The following is a 9,930-nucleotide window of genomic DNA, read 5'->3' as shown; positions in this document are numbered from 1 at the left end:
TTTGTAAAGGTTATTATTCAGTTTTCAAAAAGGCTTTTCATGCTGTAATACTGAATACTCTAAATATATAGTATTGTAATGACCAGATTACAAATTTTCCTAAAATGTCAAGTTAAATGTACTGTGCTTCAGCAAAATTATCATTGTTTATATTTTCTTGAGGTAACAAAAATTAGTGATTGAATCTGCAGAATAAATGTCCTTTTTTTTCAGTTGCAAGACCATTATGAAAGACTGACATTAAATAATATTTCTAGATTTTAACCCAGTGTAAATAAAACCCTTTTTATTGCAAACATTTCACTCAGGAAGGACGCATACTTACGCTATATATGTTTTGCATACTTAAGGTTTAAAAAAAAAATTATGAGAAAAGTGATAGAACTTACTTTTTCTTAGTCGTACTGCTAATTTTAAAAAGTATTTAAGACGTATTCAAATTTTTTTACATGTCTGAAAATTGATGCCTGGAATCCATCAAAAATATGTTGGCACTCCAGCTGTTTTTTCTGCCTGACCTAATTTTTATCTTTCTCAGCATTCTCTAGATTTTTTTTTTATTACTTAGACCTCCCATTTTTAAAAATAATGTATGAAAATGAAATGTCTGAATGTCAGAATCCAGCAATTTGAATGTTTCATATTCTTTTTATTTCATTCTCACCTCATATCCTTAATATGCACTCAGAATACAGTATTTACTGTGCAACACACCTATCTTGTAGAGCAGTCACTAAGACCATAGACAAGTCCTTGAGCCATCCATTCTCGGACAACTAATTCTTTACAGATGACCATAAGGTGATATTTCATAAACAGAGGCAGTAAATATTGCAATGCTCTTAAAACAAAGTGTTTTTGATGAATAGCTTTCGGATATTTTACCAGCATGATCTCATAGGGAGTTTAAAAAAAAATATGTTGAAGGACCATAAAAAAATCATTTAGCCTAACTGTTACCCAAAGCAGAATTACCTGTGCCTAAAAAATTCCTGACAATTATTTATCTACACTGCTCTCTAATTTCCAGCAAAAAAGATTCTCTAACCTCCACAAGAAATCTGTGTCCATATTTAGCCACCAGAACTACATTTTTTTCTCTGATGGGCTGTAAGTCTTACAAACGGACAATTCCTTGCAGAAGAGAAAAATGAAAAGGAAAATTATCTTCTGAAAAGGTATGTTTAGGAGAATGAAAAGCAATAGCCCAAGCTGCTATCTGCTGTGGACTTCATCAGGAGAAAGAGTGTTTTCTTCTTCTGAAAGGCAGTTATTTACCATTCTGAGGGGGCCAATTTTTATATTCTGCTTTCTTCTAGAAATATTATTCAAAAAATAGTCCATATTTACGGTAGTCATCTCCTTTTCAGAGTATCAGATTTACTAGCTTCCTAGCTATCATATGTGTGTGTATATATACACACACATTCCAATCCCACACATATTTTAACTCCACAAAAGGACATATCCTTGCTATCATGTCAGTGTGCCAGCTGAATTGGTATCCTTTTTTTCTTTGTTGCCATGACTATTACAATGAAATTGTCTCCACTTGTGATCTCATATTATAAAGATTCTCAAAGCTCTGTCAACTCAAGGTATTATGATATACTCCTCTTACACTGTTAAAGCAGACATAGGGAGCAGAGTTCTCTGTAGAGCATAAGTAAAGATTTATAGACATGGTGAAAGAACACTTTCCCTGCTGTCTTCTTAAAATAATTATGACTTTCCATGAATCTCTTTCTAAATCAAGAGCAGAATGACAAAAGTGTAAGGAAACAAGCTGCAAAAATACCACTTACAATAAGCCCTAGTGGGGCTTTTTCAGCAGCATATCACATCCTTGGGTGAAAACTGTATATAATTATTTCAAGAAGACATATGTGCCTTAATATGAAAAATAAGTATTTATTACACCTGCCACTATGTTTCAAAAGCTTGCTTTCAGCCTTGATTGTTGGTACTATAATACTTTCATATGATAGTACTAAATATTGAAGGAGTGAACAGATACAAAGTGAGAGACACATAAAAGGGCACTATATGACACAAAATAAACATAATAGATTGACCAGTTCTGACAGTCATGAAGAAATATTCCTATATATTAAAAAAAAAAGAAAAAAAGTAAGCACCCCTGACTTATTACAAAGACCATTGCTGCTCTTCATTCAGGCTGTGAGAGAAAGCTCTCTGATTTGTCTGATTTAGCAGCAACAGCTACGTGGTCTTATCAGTATGTGGGGTTGGGTCACTGCTGTGTGTTCAAGGGTATCAGTGACTTTCCACACTGCCATTTCTGCCTAAGCCTAATATATCTTACTGTAGCAGTACACGCCACTGAAATAATACCCTTCATTCTTTGTGTTAATTACACAGAATAAAATCAGGCAAGATTAGTTGTTAACTTGTCAAGAAACAGTGAGGACAAAACCACCCTCCTGTTATATGGATCGTAAATGCACTTTCTCTCTCAGGTGTTCTCTGACAGCCTCTCTCAGCTGAACGATGACTTGACGGGCTGTACAGCCATTCTCACATCTGGCTGTTCAAGTGCTTCAGCTCACTCACACAGCCCCTCACCCTGCCGGCAAGGTTTCCCCTCAGCCTCGCAAGTGGTGGGCAACACACACAACCCTCTCATAACAACAATGTTATTTCATTTGCTGAAGGGCACCCTGCTCGTGAGATGTCATCAGCAACCCTTCTGATGAGCAGACGTCATTCACAGTCATCCTTAACTGACAGTTTCCTTCATAGCTGATATCTCCCTGGTTGTGTGGCTCCACATGGGTAGGTAGGCTGGGTTACCTCATTCTCCTTGGGTTTGTAACCCCAAGTTTTCTGACCTTCAAATATTGGCATGGCCTCAAAGGGGCCATGAACCAGATCCCTACATTTTAGAGAGTCAGATAGACTCTGCCGTTATGTAGTAGTACATTCAGTTAATATACTCAAATCCAGTGAAAACCACTAAATGTAGGCAGTAAAATATGACCTGGACACACTAAAGAAGTGAATAAGAACTAGTGATCTAAAGGATTTGTATTATTGCATTGCATTAAACCAAAAGTTATCAATTTGTGTGATGACTTCATAGAAAAATGTAAGTCCAAAAGGTTTATGAACTACGAAGGGTCAGCACTCAAACCAGAGAGTCTTATAGCAGACATGCATGACGAATCACCTTAAATAAAAGATCCTGAAGAGTAAAATACAAAAAGGTTAGTTTCTGAAAAGAAACAGAAATAACTGCTGAAGGAAAATAATTACTTTATACCCATTAGGTCTGCTTATTTTTTAAGCCAAACCTTCCACACTCTGAGAAACTTCTGTGTCAGTGGATCTTGGTGGAATGTAAAGCTCTTTAACAGCTTGATTCTTTGAGATAAGGTAATTTTATTCTTTAAAACAAAACATTTCTGATGTTTGTGTACTTGGAAGACAGGTATTCAGGTAGTTCTTTAAACTGTGTGTAATCTTGTGCATGCAGGGACTAAAAACACAAAAAGTTTTCCAATAACACTTGGTTTGTGAGTGCTGTGATGTTAGCTTCGGTTTCATTTAAGATAACTAGTTTACAAAGTTGCATCATCATCTAAACATTAAAATTGTTAGGATTCTTTAATCCAAAGAAGACAAAGCAGAGGGAAGGAGCATGAGGGTAAAGCAAAATGCCCCAGTAGCAGACTTCAGATACAAATTAGATGGCTAGCAAGACCTATGAACACATCCTATTTAGATTAAGGCTCATCTGTTTGTAATGTTGTCACTGCAATACAGCTTCTTCTCCCTTGTCAGGGAAGCAAAACATAAGAAATAGCTAGAAATAATCTGAAAGAGTAAAACCTTCTGAATATGGGGCAAAAATTCTCCAGTAAAAATAGATCAGTAATGCACCCTGCATCCTACCAAAATTTCTCTCTACAAACAACTGCCTAAGATGATCTTAAACTCAGTGGTATCTTCAGCAAGTTCACGAACCCACAAGTTTTTTGAAGTCCAAGTACAAAACAAAAATCTTTGTGTAGACAAAGAAGAAACCAATCAACCAGCCAATTTGGTTTTCTTATTCTTTGATACATAAAGAAAAGCAAACAAAAAATGGAAACATATGGAAATGTCATACAGAAGTGTACAAACTGCAGATGAGTATTTTTAATGTATTTTGATTTGGTTGTTTGGTGGTTTTTTTTTTCAAGAGTGCAGTTATTGTAAAGTTGACAGAGATCCAGCTTTGTTGCATCATGTATGGTAATTTTCACTTACTGTTGGACTTAACCACAATAAAATGCTCAACAATATCAAGTAAGAAAATGTTTTAATTAACAATACCAACCATGTTTTAGCTGTTGAAATCTTGCCTATATTTTGATTCTGTTTCTATTAAGCTTGTTGATAAAAGATGGATATCAAATACCTGTAACTGCATATAGCATGAAAAAAATTATGCTTTTTTTTTGCTATCATTTATTAATTCAAAGCCATTTATAGATATGTTTTTACTAAATGAGCAATGCTAATGACTATCACTTCTCTTTTAGACAAGGAAATTTAAATGAACGATGTTGAATTCATGTTCATTTTACTTTCATTGAATTTGGTGAAGATTTGAATTGATATATTTTATTATGTGTTTATTAATATGTGTGCATATTTTATATGTATATATAGAGAACAATAAATAGCCTGTATATATTATCAACAGAGTATATATCATTAATTACTATGATATTGCACAGAATATGCTATTGTTATATATTAAGTATGGATACTTCATCGTATCAATCTCTAATTTGTAATTATAGCAACAAATTCAATCCCACAGGACAGAAGAAAAGCTTGACAAAGTCTTTATTTTCCACTGTTACTTTTAAGGAGGAAAAAAAAAATACTATTTTTTCAATGAGTTCAAACACTGTAGAGGCTTGTTTTTTAAAGTGCAGGCCACTGGTACCCCTTTAACACTTCACTCAGCAATACACATTAGATTTGTGCTCCATATTACATTCACAACTTACGATGCATGGCTTTTGTGTAATTAAATGTGTTACTCCTGACACTCATACAGAAAACATTCAGATTTTAATTAGAAAGTTCTGTATGGATGAAAAAAAAAAGACCTATTTGTCATCCTTCATTATGTCAATTCACCATAATAAATTAACAGAGAAGAAATATTCTCCATATTTCCACTGTACATTCTATAGCTCTTCCCCTTCAGCATGTTAAGAGACCAGTCTCCTTAGGGAAATAGTGCAGGAGTACTTAAAAGCATTTTGGAATCTGAATTATATTCTTGTAAACTCTGTTTGGCATTGGATTAATATCTAATTTTGCTCTGACAAGAAAAAGCAAAACTTATGCCTTCTAAAATGCTTATTTAGGCTGAATATGAGAACATTTGTTTCTCTGTGGGAAATACACATACAAAGATACAAAAAGAGAGACTGAGCTATGGAAAAAAAAATCTCTTCAATAATTGGTAATGCTGGCAGTTCATGCAGCTGTGTACAAAAGAAATTATACAACATACATGAACGTTTTAATAATCCATTTCAAACTCTAATATATATGATCAGTCACAAAAGAAATACAGATATATGAATTATGTTGACAGAAAATGTAATGGAAATGGGTAGGAAACAACATAGAGCCTACATTATATAAGAAGTGTGTTCCGAGAGGCGTAATTAATTGGTAAAAAAATCTTATGGGAACATTGTATAATCACTGCCCACCATAGTAATCTTGCCTACAGGACTTCAGAGAATATTTATGAAATTACTGCATATTGTAGATAATTCTTGGTTAGGCCATGACCTACTTCTATGTCTTTTTCATTCTTTTTATCATAGCTGCCTTAGAGCTCTTCAAAACAAAACAAAATTCAATTGGTCTTCTTGTCAAATGCCTGGGGAAATTAACATTTTCCCTGACACCTCTCTCTCCTGTTATGACAAGACCTAGTTTGATTTGGTCACTTTTTCACTACTACTATTACTAGTAGTCAGTTCTGACTCCACTGAAATCACTGAGGAAATCACCCTTGGATTTTAGTGAAAGACCAGGGGTTCACCAAACGAATTGAAAATTTCAGCTCAAAAGGTAAGTTTTTCAGAAAGCTACAGTCGTCCACAGATAGAGAGCTAGAAAGGATTGCATTGTTTTCATAGAACCCCCACATAACATACATAAATTAATCCTTCTAACAACTACATCATAAGCTTTGTGGTACTTGAATATCTAAGCAGCCACAAATAGGTTTGGTGTTGTATGGTGTTTTTTTAATACAGCTGAAAAAGCATTTTCATCACAAAAAAAAAAAAAAAAAAAAGTGAAAACTGTCCCTTCTCTCTTTGAGAACTATAATGAAACATATTTCTTTGACAATCTAACTTTTTTTGCAGACAACATAGTGCATTTTTCTATCTAGTCATCAGATAGGTATATTTGATATAGTAGCACTTGGGATATTATTAATAAATCTGGAAAAAAAGGTTAGAATTAATAAACTATAAAATTGGCAAAGATGTATTTTTAAGGACAACAGCACACAGACGTTTCAGACAGTAGTATCAAGATGGTTCCTAGTCAAGTTCCTCAGAACATGATCTTGTAACTAATTTGGTTTATTGTTTTCAATGTGGCACAGTTTTAGATCCGTAATGATAAAGTTCACTGATGCCATGAATGTGGAAGGTAGAACGGAGGTGATCAGAACTGAATACCAAAAGATCTGGATGAACAGAAATAGGACTAGATTGAAATGCAAGGTCATGCACGCAGAGCTAATAATAAAAAGTCCTCCGGTATGCTGGAGGCTTATCAGCTGGAAATGTTATGTAGGAATGGGATGTGATAGTCAGTCTCCCAATGAATCTGCCAGTATGATGCAGCATAAAAATGCTAAATACAAACTGAAAAGGTATTGCAGGAGGTGAATCCATGAGAGACAAGCAAGCATTGGTACCATCACTCTAGGACCTGGTTACACCTCAGATGCAATATAGTGTTGAGTTTTCTGGTCGGCAAAGGTAATCTTGACAGAGAACAGGTGCGGAGAAGGCTACAGAAGAAAACAGGAGAAAAGGCCAGATTTTCAAGATGAGCCTGAACCTGTTTTGCTCATAGGAAAATATATAGAAAAACTAAGCAGATAAGGAGGTTATTGAAGTCTCTAAATACATCAGTGGAGAAATAAAAGAAAGAAAGATCTCATTAAATTGTAATACTGAAACAAAAAGCATTCTAGAGGGACATAAACATACTGAGTTGGAAATGAAAAAGGCTTGTAGTCATTACAACAAGAAAATTTTACACTGGCTTTCCAGTTAGATTAAATAGGAATAAAGCTTTTAAAAGAGACCTTGGTAGATTTAATCCCATTATGAGTGGGATTATTTGGCATATGCCTGAGGCAGGAGGAAAATAGGATATATGACACTTCCCTTCCATTCTCACCTGACTCCAAGGGCATCAGTGCTTCTAAATTACTCTGAAAGGGTAATATGTTGTTCTGTAATACCTAAATGTATAGAGACCGAACCCGTGTGTTTAGAGAAGTCTGTCTCTTAAGGGAAAAATGAACAATACCAAAGATCAGATTAGCAGAATTGGACTCGAAAGATTAATTTGTACACCAGCTTCTAAATACGGCACCTAGAAGGACTATGTACACTTTATAGAATGTCACCTGCAATGCAGGTGCCACTTATCTCTCTCTATTTCTGCCAGCTACATGTATCATGAAATGCAAATTTACTAAGCATGTGATGCTGAGTGTTTGGATTTGTTACAAAAAAAAATCTGTTAAATATGGAAGTAAATGTAAACAGTCACACTCACAGGCAGCTCCTGAAATACATTATTCAACACATACTTGTATATATTTACTGTTTTTTTCCATAAACCTAGAGTCTGAGTTAAAGAAATTCAGCTGTTTCCATTGTCCAGAGCTTGTTGTGGATCAACAGTTCAAGGAGGAAAATGCATCAGCAAGGAAACAGTGCCAATACGTGCATGATGAATTTTCTGAATTCTGTAGAGAAGAGCAGAGGGCCCAGCTCTGCAACATCTCTCCACTGTGACTGAGATCTGTGGATTCAAATAGGCACATGGCTCAATCACAATTCAGAGCAGCAGTCTACAGGGTGACTCCAACAGAACCAGTAAACTTAGAAAACTGCTGGTGGTTACAGAAATTATGAAAAAAACAGGGTCCTTAGCTTTATTCCCCACAGGTCTGACCTTAACTAGGCTGTTTTCGAATTAAGATGAATCAGGTGATTGCCTGTCTTGGTCTAGCAAAGCAATTCCTGGCCAACAAGATCCTAGCCAACAAGAGATCAATTCAGAGGAAGTATGCACTTGGTGATTCTTTCAAAACTCCCCACAGATAAAAGTCCCTGCCTGTGGGTTTTAGCAAAGAAAAAGGAGCCCCATATTGTATATCAATCAGTCCTTGTTAAACTAAAGGGTTTTGGTTTTCAGATTCGAAAATGAATATGGAAATAACTAACATTTTATGTCCCATTGAAATTCTCTGAAGACATGATTTAGCAAAAGAAGTTTCTTGTTGTAGACAGTAAATGATGAAATGGTCATTTTTCACTTTTTCTTCAATGCTTGTTCCAAATCAGAAAACAGGAAAGGTTATCCTAGCATTGCCATTCTTAGGAAACTTGAAGAGAAAAGCAAAGTCTTCCAGCCCCCAGCAATTCCAAGCGATTTCGCTCTCCTCTAGCTCTGCTTGGATCCTTTCTCCCCCTATAAGTGCAGTATTTTAAGTGCTCAAAATAATGAGATGACAGCACCAAAAGTGAAGTGAGCTGTCAACTTCAAAGCTGGAAATTTTCCAGGCGTTTCTAGACAGTAGACGAACTTTTCCAGTTTGGCTCCAAAATAAATGTTCAGCAAACTTTTAAGTAGCAGATTATTTTGGGATTTAGAGTTTCACTATGCTTGAAGAACTAATACTCAGTTATGACCTAAATCTAAAGCATAGGTGTGTTCCAGTTTAGCTCATACAGAGATTGTGAAGATATTTTTTGTTTCTGCGGGACGTCTACTCATCAGCGCACAAGACGACTTATCTCTGGGGATAAAGTGGGATGTGTCTTATACCAAAGCTGTCATCTGTTCTCTCTCTGCCTTTTTTTTTTTTAATTTTTAGAACATAGACAGTGAAAGAAGTTTCAGTATGCATTCCAATGAATGTTTCATTCTTAAACCATTTGAAAGGTGACATGAAGAGCAGTATACCATCCCCATCTATTGCAGGGAAATTCCAGTGGTTAACTGGAAAAGCCACCAAAATTGAACTGGAAAAGCCACCAAAATTGAACCGTTCACATATTTCTCACAAGTTATGAGTATTTAGGTTTTGGATGCCCTACTTAAAAGCCTGGTCTCATTTCTAGATGTGCTCGCCTCTCAGCTGAAGTGAGCACACAATAGCCTTTTAAAAAGTAAAATGCTAATTGCTAGATAATTTACATTTACACTCTGAGTTGGTGGATACTCTTGTTTTAATTTGTTATGTCTCATTTCTCTTCTCTATGATGGTAATGGTGGAAGCACTGCGAAAGTAAATTAATATTAATTTGTGAAGTATGCAGGTGCCATATTGACTGCTAACAGAGAAAATCCTCTGAAGACGCAATTATTATTTTTTCTCAGTAGAGTTTGAATGAATTGGTAGAAAGTGTCTGATCTGCCCAAAGCACAATGAAAATAAAACAAAACTTTACACAGTTGTTAAGTCATTGAGCCAGGACTCATCTTCTGCAGTGTGACAGAAGTCCTATGCTGATGAAAGAAAATATAGTCCATGGTTTTATAATTTTAAACTGTGTTATAATTTATGTCCACAAGTACAGAAGGAGAAGATGAATAGAGTTAGTAAAGGCGACTTCAGTTCTAATG

The sequence above is a fragment of the Athene noctua genome, chromosome 1 (genome assembly GCF_965140245.1).
Source record: "Athene noctua chromosome 1, bAthNoc1.hap1.1, whole genome shotgun sequence".
In the NCBI taxonomy this organism is placed as follows: Eukaryota; Metazoa; Chordata; class Aves; order Strigiformes; family Strigidae; genus Athene; species Athene noctua.
Note: the sequence above shows the minus strand (reverse complement) of the source record.